Source organism: Gavialis gangeticus, unplaced genomic scaffold (assembly GCF_001723915.1).
Source record: "Gavialis gangeticus isolate Ggan-Ray unplaced genomic scaffold, GavGan_comp1, whole genome shotgun sequence".
In the NCBI taxonomy this organism is placed as follows: Eukaryota; Metazoa; Chordata; order Crocodylia; family Gavialidae; genus Gavialis; species Gavialis gangeticus.
Window position 1 is genome coordinate 166370789 of NW_017729032.1, and position 15676 is coordinate 166386464.

Consider the following 15676-nt stretch of genomic DNA (forward strand, 5'->3'; position numbering starts at 1 on the left):
ATGAGCCCTGCCACAGCCAGTGCTCCTTCCTGCCCATGGCAGGGGGTCGGACTAAATGATGTGTCTAGGTCTCTTCTGACTCATTGGTTCTATGATTCTATGATACATGTGTTTGTGTAGTGTACATAGAGGTGATTGTAAAATAGCTTAAAATGAAGTTGTACTCATATATTGTGGGGGGTGGAAGTCATGCGGGTAGTTATAGGTTTGTGTGTGGGACTCTGGGTATGTGGGTATGTGGGGTGTGGGGGAGGGTGTGGGTGTGTGGGGGCGATGCACATGGGTATATGTGTGTAGATATGTGGAGTGTGGGTGGGTATGGGGTTTGTGGGAGGGCCAGGTGTGGGGGAGGGTGGCAGGGGTGTGTGAGGAAGTGTGGGTGTTGGGGTCTGTGTGTATGGCAGGGTGTGCTTGTGGGACTTGCCCTATGAACACACAAATACTCCCTTCCTCACTGCATGCGCGCGCGCACACACACACACACACACACACACACACACTGTGCCTCCCACACTACACACACACACACATATGCACTTTCTCTTTCTCTCTCCCTCATTGCTCTTTCTGTCTCTCCCATTCCCTCATTGCACATGCACACACACACACGTGCACACACGCACCTCCCTTCCCGCTCCTGGCCATGCTGCAGTGCAATCCCATGCTCCAGTGATGCAACTCAGGGCCACGTGGTGCTGGAGCAGGTGCTCAGGAAATCAGTGAAAGTTGGGGCAGGCAGAGGCTTCCAGTTGGAGGGCAAGGGTGGTATGGAGCTGGCTTTGTTGCTGGCACCTGCCATCTCCCCCGGCTCTTACTGCCCCTGGCTCCTGTCATCTTTGACAGACAGCGAGGAACAGATAAATATTAATTTTCTAAATTTTTTATGGGCCCTGTGGGCTGGATAGAATGGACTGAATCCAGTCCGCAGGCTGTATTTTCCCCACCCCTGATATAGATGGGTCCAGCTACAGCACCGATCTTCCCCATGCTGGTCCAAGTTGGCAGCACCTACCTGCTGTCATCCGACAGGCAAATTGGGCATTTGCTCGCATCCCTGGGAGGGAAGCAGGGGCTGTGCCAGACTCCTCTCGGTGGTGCAAGCCCCCAATCTTCCTGCCAGATGACAGACTAGCGCTGGGCACAGCCTGCACTCAGCACTGGGAAGATCAGTGCTGCCGTTGTCCTCAGGTGGCAGCACTCACCTCCTGGCATGTGGCAAGCAGATCAGGGGCCCACACCCCCAGGAGGACTCCGGCACAGCCCCCGCAGCCCTCCTGGGGGTGCCATTAGGCCCCAGTGCTGTGCGCAGGATTACAGGAGGTGGGTGCTGCTGCCTGGGGCCAGCAGCTGCACTGATCATCCTGATCTTCCTGGCACCAGTTCTAGCTGGAAGCACCCACCTCCTGTCATCTGGCAGGCAGCTTGGGAGCCCTAATGTATTACATTGTGAAGATATCTCCATACTGGAGATATTTTTTTGCGTGTCTTGTCATGGCATGGTCTGAATCTATTTGGTGTGTTTTGGGCTGTAGGAAGTTGGCATCAGTTCTGGTGATGAGGTTAGTGAGGCTCAGTGCTTGTTTGAATTTACAAACCGCTTTTCACAGACGAGCCTATGAACTGCACTTCATCAGCCTCCTAGGTAGTATGTACAGAAACTGATGAACTCAATATAAACATTGGAATTCTGATACGCTACAACCTGCTGGACATCTGACTCCCTGGGTACCTCTCCACTTTTACCTGCACTGCTACATCCCCTTCTGCCCCCACACCAGCCTGTCACCTCACCCCCTGATGTCTTCATTTCCATTTTCATTGACTGGCTGTCTTTCCTGTATGGCATGCCAGCCTCTGACTTCTTTACTATTCCTTCCATCCAGGAACAGCACACACACCAACTGCAGGTGCTTCCTCAACTTGACAATGGGTTTTTCAACCTGAAAACTAGCATCCCAGGCAGCTAAGCTGAGCTCACCTGCAGCCTCACAACTCCACTGCAACCAGCAAGCCTCAGGCCTATCAACGATGTGATGGGTTTGGGCTTTCCTCAGTCAGGACTGTGTGTGTGCCTGTGGTGGCTGGAGGTTATGGTGCTTCCTACCCAGCTTTCACCAGGGGGATCCTTGCTTGGTCCTGGCATTTCCTGGTGCTGCTACACTGCCAGCAGTCTCACCAGGCCTCCTGACCCTGGCAGAGTGCAGTTTTAATGTTCATGACCAGGACCTATGGTCTCCTCCTTCCCCATAGCCTCATCCCATATCTCCAAGTTTGTCTTGGCATGGAAGCTTAGCAGGGACATGTTCTTCCCCTGCTTGCTGGTGATGCAATGAGGGCCCTCTCCAGCTCTGAGAGTGGGGCATTAGATGGTTTTTAAAAAATGATAAAAGGAAATAGATGCAGATGGAGTGAGGAGGATGGCATTCACTCCATCTCCACCTGGAGCTTGGAGAACCCCAGCAGTGGGAGATTCACCTTGAGGAACACCAGCTGCTCCACCAAACCAGGATCCAAGGAGGTGTGGAGGCATGTCACTACATCTCCAGCAATGTTAAACACCCTCTCACTTGAAACACTGGTAAGTGGACAGGACGTGTGTTCCCGGGCAACAGTGGCCAGAACTGGCCACATCTGGCTGCATCTTGTCCAGTAGGCCAAGGGGTCACACAGCAGTGGCTCCACGTCCTTGGAAGGATAGGCAGCCACTAGGCCTGAGTGCTACCTGCCCAATGTTGGGGTCTAGTGCCTCTGGACCCCACCAAAGAAGCCATGCCCTTGGCCCACATTGGCAGTGCCTGTGGTGGAAGAGGAGGCTGACTGATGGATGACTACTAGCATAGTACAGTGGATCCTCCTCTTTCACGACCAGCCGGTAGGCCACAATCAGGTCCCTTCTCAGCCTTCTTTTCTTTAGGCTGAAGAGTCCAAGATCCCTCAGCCTCTCCTCATATGGCTTGCCACGCAAGTCCCTGATCATATGGGTGGACCTTCTCTGGACCCACTCAAGCTTTAGCATGTCCTTGTTGAAGTGCAGCACCCGGAACTGGACACAGGTTTTCACATCCTGCATGCTTTTTTGTTGCATGATGTCAGCTGTGCTTGTTTGTCCCACAGCATCTTGCCCCCCTTGATGTTCCAGTGGAAGTAGCCTGCCGCCTTCCTGCATTTTTTAAATGAGCTTGCTGGATGGGCTGGCACCATCACCAGCAGCCCTGTCCCCCTCCAAAAAGTCCCTGACAATGAGGTGGAACTTGTGCGCCATACAGCGGATGCCAACAAAGTTGGCATCATGGACCGCCTTAACCATATTGGCCACATTATTGGTGAACATGAACCCGTTGGTGAGCTTACCCTGGCCAATGAGCCACCCATGCACCAAGAGGTTCATGGTCTCCATGGTCTCTGTTGCCGTGTGGGACTCATCCAGTACTTCAGCTTGAAGGAGAGTGCACCAACGGCCTGACTGGTTGCACCAGTGCCCTGTGAGGGAGATGTATGCATGATCTCCACCCCGGCTGCTCTACATGTCCAAGGTGAAGTGTAAGGCCACCAGCAGACCTGCTTGACACATCTTCTCCATATTCCTGCTGGTGCCAAGCTAAGATGAAGAGCAAGGGGGTTGTGCCTGAAGAGATGCATTAGCATCCCTGTGGTGGTCATGTGTTTTGTTTCCTTGCCCTGGCTGGTTTTGGCTCAGCAGTGCAGGCAGATAGCATATGTGGGATCATCTGCCAGCTCAAAATGATCCCAGACCACACTACCTGCTCATTTCTAGGTTGTGGGTGCATGTGTGGATGCTGCAGTTTCCCCCTCCTCAGCAAGCAGAGGCACAGCAACAGGAGGAGTGGAATCAGCTGAGCCACTTGCCTCGACAACCTCTACCTCAGCCTCCTCTGAAGTACCTTCTGAGGAAAGAGACCTGGCTCTGGGGGAAACTTGAGGAGTATGGAGCACAAACTCAGATGATTCCCCCTCCTTCCCCAGAATTACCCTTGATAGGGCAATCAGATACAGATCCAGCTCTTCCTCTGGCACTGGAAGGCTCAGCATAGGAAGTGAAATGGGGGTGGAGGAGACTGCCATGCTGGTGCTGCTTGTTGTCATGGTGGTAGTTGTGGGGGGTTATGTCTGGTGGTCTTGGAGGGGATGTAGACTCAGGCAAAGGCAGTGGCACTGGCACTGTTCCCCTCTCCTTGCTGCCCATGTTAGTGGAAGCCTCATGCCTGCTTCTTGTAGCAAAGAGGCTGCATCTCAGTTTTCAGGGAGTAGGGGGTACTTACACTTCTCCCTCTACCCCATCTTCCACCCCTCCTGAAGGCTTGACAGCTAACTTTCCAGCACACTTCACAGTGTGTTTCATAGTGTCTTGTTTTTATAAAAAATATATACATATATTTATATATTTATATGTTTTTTTCTATATAAATTCTATATTATAACATGCAATATAATTATGAAATTGAAAAGAATCAATCAATGAATATAATAATAAAATAAAAGGGTATAGAATGAAAGGGAACGGTATTGCAGAATCCTACTTGCTAGGCTAGCAAGTAGGAAATCAATGGTAGTAGCCTTTGACTTTGGACTCAGTGTCCAAAGGAGGGTCCTCACCAAAGTCTGTTTTGGGCCAGATGCTTGCCTCAATTTTTCTGTATTCAGTCAGTCGCAAGTGGTTATTACCTTGTCTGGAAGGTTTCCTCTCTTTCTCACTCCATTTTCTATACTAAGACAGTCTTATCACTTTGGCCTGCTGGCTGAAGCCCACCACAATGTCTTGATGGAACATTCTGCATGCCCACAATCTTGGCTGCCATGACTTGCTGTTAAGGGAGAAAAGAAATGCCTGGACATGCAGCTTTTGACATTGTTGGTCTTGAGGTCTGCCTCAGTGCAGTGAGGGCTCCACTAACCCCTACACCCTGACCCGTTCCACCAGGTCTTAATTCACAGTCAGTGTAGTCAGCCTCAGAGCTGTCTAGACACTTTTTATGTCTCTGGGTCTGACAAATCAATAGTCATGCTGAGCCTGGTTATCCTCCACCAGGCTTGAAGCAACACAATGAACTGACTTATATTTTACCTTTTTTTTTTCCTGGCCAATTGTCCAGATAGTTGTGTCTCACTATCCTGCTGTATCTGGGAGGAATTCTCTCCCACTCCAAAGTAAAGAGAGAAGAAAACAAACTTGGACTTCTTCCTGCTCTTATAGACTAGTCTTTACAGTACCTCTTCTCAGACCTACTATTAGGGTCTTTATGGTACCTCCTTCCTTGCTTGTCTCTCTGGACTGCCCTGTGGCAGTTTCAGTTTCCCTGAGAGCTGCTTCTTCAGTTCTTCTCTAGCAGCTCCCTCAACAGAGCTGCCTCTCTGAAAATGCTTCCTAACTGTTCCCCCCTCTGTGCCTCCAGTCATCCCTGCCACCTCTCTGGCTGAGTCTGCAACTTCCGGTTCCAGGCATCCCTCACTTGCCTGCTCTGGGTCTCTTTTTATCTTGAAGCTCATGCTTACTCCCCCTCCCCTCTGGAAACACCAAGAGAAGAAGGATCCCTGCATGGTTCTTTGTAGCCTCGGGGCTGGGGCAGCTGCTTGCAACTCTAGTGAGTTAATCTTTGCCCCGGTGGCTCTTCTCTTTCCTTACACTCAGTAACTGACCCCAAGGCAGAAGGCAGGCCAGCTCAAACAATGGTACCTCTTATACTGTTTTTCTATCCCTCCCCCAGAGCACTAGAATTGGAAGGGACCTCAGGAAAGGATCACAGTCACTGGCCAACTACTTAGTCATTATCAGAGCAGTCCTTCCTCCCTCTTCCCCATCCCTCTCCTTACTTTCTGTTTCCCTGCAGGCAAGCCCAGCTCCAGCTTCAAAACTCAAAATGTTTTGAAAGTTTTGAAATGCTTCAACTGCCCTCATTTCATTTTGAGGCTGTTTCAAAGCTCTTTTTTTCATTTTGATTTTGCTGTTTTAAGCTTGAAATGAGTCAAAACAGCATTGAAATGAAACAGCCAGAGAAATTTCACACAGCCCTGTTACATGACTCAGACAGTGGTATCCATCCACAACAGGATTATGTATGTAGTTATACCAATGCTCAAACATTATATAGCTCACCACACATACTCAGTTTGCACACATGGGCTTATGCATCTATACTGCTGTGGAAGCAGAATTGCTACCAGCACATAAGGGCCAAAAAAACTCCCCAAACTCTTAGGTGGATGATTTAAAGTAAACAAAATTCCACTTCAGGTGACTGCGGTAGACATACCTTGAGAATTTTAAGAAAAAAAGAAAAATCTACTATGTTGTGAAAGCTGAGAAAGGTCAAAATTATATCATTATTATGAAACTCTTTGGTAGAAGCACCTTGACTTCTAATGGTTAGGCAGGAAAAATAGTCTTTATATAACTAATATAAGTATTTTTGATATTTTACTTTATGTCATCTCTGTGGTGTCTTCTGACTGTGAGATTTGTGAGGCATCAATGTTGTGTATAGCATCTCAAACAATGGGCCCCAAGCCTGGCTGATATCTTGGCTTTCAAAGAATTGGTGGAATAATTGCAGAGCTGTTGCTTATTACTTTTGAGAACTCCTGGAGCCTGTGTGTGGATCCAGAAGACATGAAAATGGTAAGCAAGGTACCCACATTAAAAAAGGAGTACCCAGAGATTTACAAACCTATCAGTCTAGCTTCAGTTCCTAGAAACACACTGGTGTATATCATCAGTGAATCATTTTGTAAACACCTAGAGGATAGCATGTTTATAATAATCCAAATGGATCTATCAAAAGTTAGTGTTCACTGATCATATTTCTTTCTAAGATGTGGTAATGGGTCTCATGAATGGGAGAGAAGAGAGCAGTGGATTTAATATTATTTTAATAAGGTAATTGATCTAGTCATCCATAGCATTATCAAAAGAAAATATAGACTAGATGAGAATGATATAAGATGGGTATATAATCGATCAAATGATCCTGCTCAAAGTGGAGTCATAAATGATTGTGTTAAAATGGAAAGGGGAAAAAGATGGTGTTCCCTAGAATTCTGACCTATATCCATTCTTGTTCAATATCTTTATTAAAGACTCAGAGGATGGAATGATGTGTCCATGTAGTAAGTTTGCTGCCAACATCATGCTGTGGTAGGTAACAGATACTTTTGAGGATAATGACTGGTTAGACTTCAGGGCTGCATAGAAGGAAGTGGTGTTATAGTGAATTACAAGCTAAATATGTGTCAACTGCATACTATTGATGCTAAAAAATAGCAGCATAGTAGAATTTATTAACAGGAATATCATATGCAAGTCATAGAAAATTACTCTTCTGCTGTATTCAGCATTAGTGAAGCCATACCTGAAGTACTGTGTCCAATTTTAAGCATCTCATTTCCAGAAAGAGGGAGAGAAATTGGAAGAATACAGTGGAAAACAACAAAAAGCAATTGAGGTTTTAAAATGTGATAACTGAGGATAAGTTTAGCATTATTTAGTTAGGAGAAGAAAGATTGAAAGGAAATGTGGTAACAATCTTCAACTGCAAAAAGGTTGTTAACTGATGCCAGTCAATTATCTGTGCCCACCAGGCACAGGACAAGTAATGGGCTTAAATTGTAAGAAGGCAGATTTAAACCAGATATTAAAAGGAATTTTCTGATTATGAAGGTTATTAAGCATGGGAACCTAGGTGTAGAGAGCTCATTGAATCTGTTGTCAGAACTTTTTAAGTTCTGGCTAGAAAAATAGTTATCTAGGATAGTTTTCTTAGGAATGAGGGGATTAGACTACATGAGCCCTTGAGACTAAAATCTTTAAGCCTTGTTTTTGTGTGATTCTATAATCTTGACGCATTATCAGAAGACACACACCATTTCTTAACTACAATTCTAATTTTAGATAACACAAGTTTAAATAATTATAATTTAGTCATGAATGGAAAAGGGCTTGGCATACACTGAACCTTAATCATTTTTTTTTAAAGGAGGAACAATTTTAAAAACTGTTCTACAAATATTTGACTGGATTTATGCTTCCATAAAAGTAAGGTTAAAATAATTAGTATTTTTTTATATATTATTTATAATATGTAGTGAATTGAGTACATACATGTTACACATAGTATGTAGCTAAAAGCTATTTACATTTTTGTTCTGAAGGCCTTAAGCTATCTAAAGGTTATGTGTTTGATGTTCTTAAATAATATGGACACCCTGTCCCTCAGATACAAAGAACAGTGTCAGAAAGTACGGTATTTATACATGTGAAGCAAAGTTGCTTTGACATAATTTCCTCCTAGTTTTTCCACCTCAGTTCATCCATTGCATTTCCATGAGTAACCCAAGTAACATTCACTGTGAAAGCAAAGCGGCCTCCAGGATTCCCTAAAGCTGAACCTTTTGCAAGGCAGGCAGGTCTGAAAATGTTACAGTGGCTCATCTTCAAATGTTCTTGTTGAAACACAGTCCACTTCTGGATTCATGTAGTGCACTATCTGATTTTAATATTAAGAGGTGCTGAAGTTAAAGTGTGCTGTGAGCTAGGTACCATGGCCCAGAATTAACCTTTGCCTGAAGTGGCACATCTTTGAGATTCTCAGAGGGCGCTTTGCATGCATTAACAAGCTTTAACATGTGGAAGCTCACGTTTTAAGTGGCTTTAGTATGGACTAAGTGTAATGTGTAACTTCACTCCTCCCCTACCCCTGCTAATTAGCCAACCTATTATGCAATGTGGACATAACTAAACTTCCAGTTGAAGAGGCAGTCTACATGAAGCAGTACAGTATAAGTCTTCTGGCAAGATCATTGCCACAAATCCAGAAGAATGAACAAAAATATAGGCTCTTTGTTTGAGGAACTGGAAGCCTTCCAGTTATTCAACCAAATCTGCTGATGATGCTATACAATGTCCACGTCTATATTCAGTACTGAAGGAAAGAGACAGTTTCCCTCGAGTTTCTAATCAGTGAAAAACAGGTTCTGACCTCACTTCCTTCCCATTAACTTTCTACTTTGATGTTCAGTGTCCTGTCAGTAGGGATAACTTGTCACTTTCCTTGTGGGGGATTATTGTTCATTATCTTCTCTTCAGCTGTCTCAGTGCCTTTTGGTGAAAACCTAGTCCTATGAGTAAGCCACTAAGGTGCATCTCAGAACAGTCATGGACCATGACACATATGGGAGATATAGTTTGATAGGGGGCAAAGGAACTCAAAAATCCTGTAATTACAACTTCCACAGTCCTAGGGGACCAAAACCTATTTACCTTTCAGGAATGTTAAGTGGTAGGTATATATCCTCATAATTTTAGTTATAGGCACTAATACACAGTTTAGGATTCTATAGCTTCCTGAGGCCTTTCACCCATAGTGAACGTGAGACCATTTTTTACTTTCCAGAAATGTGCTTTAATCAGTTGGCAACAGGCAAAACATTGTTTTGAGTGCTGTCTGGTCATTCTCTTGAAGCTTGCCCACTGCACCCTGCATTTAATATAATTAAAATGCATAAACACATTGGGATAAATTCTTCCCCATTGAGAACAAGAACATGGGATATAATCTAGGATTATCTGCCTTGCACAGCAACAACCATCTTACTGAGTCTCATTCTCTTTGTTGAATTTTTCCTCCCTCCTGTCTTCACATATCTTTCCAACCTGACTGCCCATTGACGCAACTTCAAGAGGAATAGCTAGAGCATTTTCCTGGGAAACAATGCATAGAAGTTCAAACCTTCTCTGGGTGGGGGAGTGGGGACCTAGAATATGGTTTCTTGATTCCTGGGTAAGTAGCCCCAAACACTTGGCTACTGGTATAAACATTGGAAAAGACCATCTTCTGCAATTAATATCCATTTAAAAAATATATTTGGTATTATGCACATTTCTCAGTAATTCTGTTTTGCCAGATATCTGCCCTACTTCAGTACATCCTACAGAGCACATAAAAGACAAATAGGACTATGCCCAGGACAACTTCAAAAGTCTTTGAGGCTAATGTCAATCCCAAGCCAAAGATTTTTTTAATGTTTCTCTTTAAAAGATACTCTATTTTTCCTGTTAAAAATACTGATGAAATTTCACATTCTTATCCTCTCTCTATTTCTTTCGTTTTCTCTCTCTCTCTTAATTGGCTTGTCTTGCTCAACATCCATATTAGTGGATACTGCTATTCTATTCTGCTGCTATTCTGTTGCCTTGGGGCATTAGGCATGAATGGACATTACTAAAAATGCCTAGACTACTAGATAGAGAAATTTAAATTTGAAAGATATAGTAAATCAAATCTTTCTGAAGCAACACTAATATGTCTCAAAAGAGTATAGCATATTTGATTTTTTTGTTTTGATATCTAGCCTTTGTCAGTAATGATCTGATGTTTATGGTTGCATTTCAGTTGTGCTTTTACATGTCAGCTATCACTTCAACCCATTTCAAATAAGCCTTTGAATCTCTGTTTTTTTAAGTTGAGTTGTTACGCATAGAAAAGTAGAAAGACATTTCAAATCAGCTATCTTTTATAAAGGATTACCACTACTTCAGTTGATTCAGGGAAGGTAATTGCTGAGCATTCTTTGTTTGAACAGCACCTCCAGCAGCGGCTTCTTTTGTCTATGGTAGTGGGTCCTGGAACTGAAGGATTCTAGCACTATCTATTCACACAACGTAGCTTAGAGGCATGCTCAGAACTTGGAAGTTCACAAGTGAGGCTACTCCAGGATCATTCGCAGTGGTCAATACTCAGACCTACTGGAGAGTGACAGCTAAGGAAGAGGTGTAGTGTGATAAGCCTTATTTATGTATTTCTGGGTTTCAAGCATTCATGAGTGTGAGGGGATCTTGCTCAAGCTGCCTGTAGTTAGGATCTGCCACCACAAGGGTGTTAACAAGCCTGACGTGCCTTGGCCAAGATTGCACGGCACTTTTAGGCAAAATATTAAATTAACTAAACTAGCTATACCAAATACTATTTATATCACAGAGTTAAGGAACTGACTAGAGTAGGCCCCACAGGACACATCCACACAAGGCTTTTGAGATGCCACTAAATGCACCCCATGCATGTGATTTGGTTCTTCACACTGCATATTTGCAGCACAAATTTAGATACGGGGATATCCTGGTTTCAAAGAAAAGTGCATCAAAAAAAGTGGGGCCGTGCATGTGGTGGCAGCATACACTATCAAAACCAGAGCCTGGCCAGCCAGAGCCACACTCCAGCTGCCAGCTAGGTTCCACGCACCTGGATCACCACCACTCCAGTCCAGGGAGGCCCCCAGGATCCTAGCTAGGTGCTAGCCTCAGCCTTCCCTACCCCACCCAGAGCAATTTACCCTGCCTGCACCAGAGTGTGCATGCAGAGGCATTCTCCAGGGACAACTAGCAATAGCATAAATACATACCTCTGCTATTTGTCCCCAGAGAAAAGCACATATGTGCTCATCTGGACATGCCCATGTAAGGCAAATTTTGTGATCTGCTATACTGGAGATTGAGTGAGATGCAAGGAGCTTGATCAATACTCCCACCTCTTTGGACTGACATACAACATCAGAGAAGAACTGTCTATCAGCATGTGTGAATGATGGAGGCTAAGGTGGGGAGGGGGGGCAAAGGGAGTCTGAAAGACATAGTGGCTAATGCTTAGTTGCCTCGAGGGGTGCTAGTGGGGAGAGATAGTCATGTCTTTTAACTTAGTGTTTGTCTGAAGTGTTCACTAGAGGTAACATGTACTTTTTTTACAGATTTACTTTTTTTTACAGAGAAACAGAAACATACGTTCCACAGTATTTTCCTTTCCAATTACTCCCATTTTCATGACATTCTCCTCTATTATAAAAAATAGGGTCCAAGACTTAGTACAAGACTGCCAACCTCTACTGTCCTTTCTTTTGACAGCTTATGAGTGTTCAAAATTAGAGAGGTATAGAAAGGAAGCTGTTTGCAGTGCAGAAAGATATTGATTCAACAAAACATATTAACTATGCCTCATTATTCAATATTATGTAGGGACTCCTTATCTATGAACTACCTGTGTCCACACATACAAGCTTATCCTGACCTACTTATCCTTAATGCACCTTAGTGTATACATAGCCACATAACTGGAGGTTTTCTTTTGTGTTTGTGAGTTTGGTTTTTTTGGTATTTAAGCACAATTTGGGATCCTATTTCCTTTGTAGAGGGGCAGAGCCTTAGAGCTAAATGATTCAGGTGCCTGACCAGGGAACAAAAAACCAGGTTCTAGGTCCCCTGCCCTCAGAAGTTTGAATCTTTATTTTCTCCATCCTACAAAAATGGATGGAGGGATGGGCTAGGGATTATTCAGAATGCTCCCCAGCCTGCTCTTGAAACTAGCCCATTGGAAAGCCAGGCAGGAAAGATATGTGGGGGCACAGGGAAGGAAACAAGTAAAAAAGTATGTGGCTCAGTGAGATGAATGCTGCTGTGGAAGAGAATCAGTTCTGACTTGTTGCCTGGGTCCTTCATCAATGTAGAGCATAAACTATTCCAATGATGCTTATACATTTGTATTTAATATTTATTAGATAAAGCTATAGTAAAAAAAAGATGGGTAGAGAGAACTCTAGACAATATCTAGTCAATGGCCTGGTGGTTAGAGAATATTTCTTAGAAGCTTCTAATGCAGATTCAACCTGTTGAAAGGGGACGTTTGAGCCTTGGCCACCACACTATTGGGGTAAAATGTGGGAGAGCACTCCCCTGCCCCCTCAGCCATGGTTCATCTCCAACTAAGACTGAAGACTTACCTTTCCTTATGGGTGCAATTTCAGCTGGGTAGCTATCTGACCACAGTGCTTAGTAGCTAGAGTGACCAATGCTAAAGGGTTCATGAATGCTGAAAACTTGATAAATAGCCATCAACTAGGTACTTTAAGAGTAACTAATTAAATTAAAGTAGGACCTTAAGATATGTACACTCAGTAAAAAAGCCTGAGCCTGAATTTATTCAGTCTTTGCAAATTAGTCTCAACAGCACAGATTAAATTGGAATAGAAGTGAACAGACATTTACCTTTGATTCAGAAAATGCAGCTACATGCCTGCAGTGGCTCAGGCCAGAATCCAGAGGGCAATATAACACAGCTCTCTGACTGTGTGTTCACTTCCTCTTCCTGCTGCTCCTGAGGTCATTGGGATTTGCAGTCCAGAATTACAGCAGCAGGATTCTGCAGGGTTGCTCATCACTTCCTTTTCCTGTTTCTAGATGCCTCTGGGATTTGTAGTCCCTAGTAGCACTCAGCAGTAAGTTTGAGTATGGGACAGGGTGTTTAAACCCTCTTCCTTGTCCCAAACTCCAGCTGGGGTTTGCCTGGGGGCAGGGAGGACTCCCCCAGTAGACTGGGTTGCATTCCCAGTTAGGCTTGCCTCCAACCCACTTGTCAGTCAGCCTTCACTGCTCCAGATAAGGACTGAAGGGGTGGGGCCAGCCCTGCTCTCTGCAGTACAATACAGTAAGCTTTGGAGCCACCTCAGAGTGGCTATAATGGGGGATCAATGAAATATCTATAACTTTGTTGTTTTATTTCCAATTTGGGTGAAACTTGCAGGGGTGATAGCCTCTGCTGAGAGCATTGAGTCTGCTCCATTTTAAGAAGATAGGTGCAGGGGTTTGGGGGGAACTGCACCCCAAATTCCTGAAAGCAAAACCCCTGTTACATCTATGTGTTATACCACAGGGAGGTAAAAACTGCAGTGGTGGTATCTCCTGCTGAGGCCACAAAGAATGCCAAGTTTCAGGAAGATCAGTGCAGGGGTTTGGGTGAAACTGCACCTCAAGCTGCTGACAGGCAAAACATGACACAAAGGAGCAGTGGGCTGAAAACTGCAGAAGTGGTGGCCCCTGATCAGGCCACAAAGCATGGCAAGTTTCAAGAAGATCAGTGAAGGGGTTTGGGGGGAACTGCATCTCAAGCTGCTGACAGTGGAGACCCCCAGGGCTTGGTCCTTGGGCCGGCGCCATTCAATATCTTCATTAGCGACCTGGATGAGGGTGTGGAGTGCACCCTGTTCAAGTTCGCTGATGACACCAAGCTGTGGGGTAAAGTGAATACACCGGCAGGCAGGGACCGCATCCAGGCAGACCTGGATAGGTTGGAGAAGTGGGCGGATCTGAACAGGATGCGGTTCAACAAGGACAAGTGCAGGGTGCTGCACCTGGGGAGAGGGAACCAGCATTATGGTTATAGGTTAGGGGCTGCCCCTCTCAGCAGCACAGAGGCAGAGAGGGATCTTGGAGTCAGGATTGACTCCAGGATGAATATGAGTCGCCAATGCGACGAAGCAATAGGCAGAGCCAACCGCACCCTGTCATGCATCAACAGGGGCATCACTAACAGGTCCAGAGAGGTCTTGCTCCCCCTCTATGCGGCGCTGGTCAGGCCGCAGCTGGAGTACTGTGTCCAGTTCTGGGCGCCACACTTCAAGAGGGACGTGGAGAACCTGGAGAGGGTCCAGAGGAGGGCCACTCGTATGGTTGAGGGCCTCCGTGGCCAGCCCTATGAGGAGAGGCTGAGGGACCTGAATCTCTTCAGTCTCCGCAAGAGGAGACTGAGGGGGGATCTTGTGGCTGCCTACAACCTTATCAGGGGCCACCAGCAGGGACTCGGGGAAAGTCTGTTCACCAGGCCCCCCCTTGGAGTCACTAGGAACAATGGCCACAAGCTGAGGGAGGATAGGTTTAGGTTAGATATTAGGAAGAACTACTTCACGGTAAGGGTGGCCAGAGCCTGGAATAGGCTTCCCAGAGAGGTGGTGCTCTCACCTTCCCTGGAGATCTTCAAGAGGAGACTGGATAGGCACCTGGCTGGGGTCTTATAACCCCTGCCAACCCCAGTGCTCCTTCCTGCCCATGGCAGGGGGTTGGACTAGACGATCTGTCTAGGTCCCTTCCGACTCAATGATTCTATGATTCTATGACATGCAAAACTCGTGATGTCGATAGGTGCTTGGGCGACTGCCTCTGTCTTGGGGCATGGGGGGGGGTGAAATTTAGCGCAGGCCTTGGTGCTGGGTGCTGCCAGGCCACAAAGCTTGCCAGGTGTGTGTGTCTCACTGGAGGAGTCTGTCATGTGGGGCCTTGCACCTCAAGCTGCTTACAGGTAAAACTCATGATGTGGGTGGGAGACACTGTGTGTGTGTTAAGGTGTGCCCTTCCTGGCACTGGGGCCTCTGCACAACACAGCAGTGTGCCCCAGTGAGACCTCCTCCTCCCCTACAGCCTCATGCCTGGTCCTCCACTTTACGTGACAACAGGTACAATAACTTAGCTGGGTCAACACCGGTAGCAGCAGCAGCAGCATCAAAGGTATTCAAACAGAACTGTTACAGAGCCTGTCATTTTATAAAGGAATTGATAGCAAGAAGTAAAGATGCTATGTTATGTTGTGTTGGACATATGATGTTACTCATGGTGTGTGATGGCTTGTCTTGTGTTTTTATGTCTATATGTGTATTATGAAGAAAAAAGGAGTACTTTAAAATGTATCTTTGGAAGCTTTAGCATTAAAAACCCCTTTGTCAGCCTGAGGAAGTACCTGCAGTTGGTCTTGAATGGAAGGAATAGTAAAGAAGCCAGAGGCTGGTGTGGCCCACAATGCAGGCAAGAAAGCCAGCCAGTGAAAATGGAAATGGAGGCATCAGGGGGGGA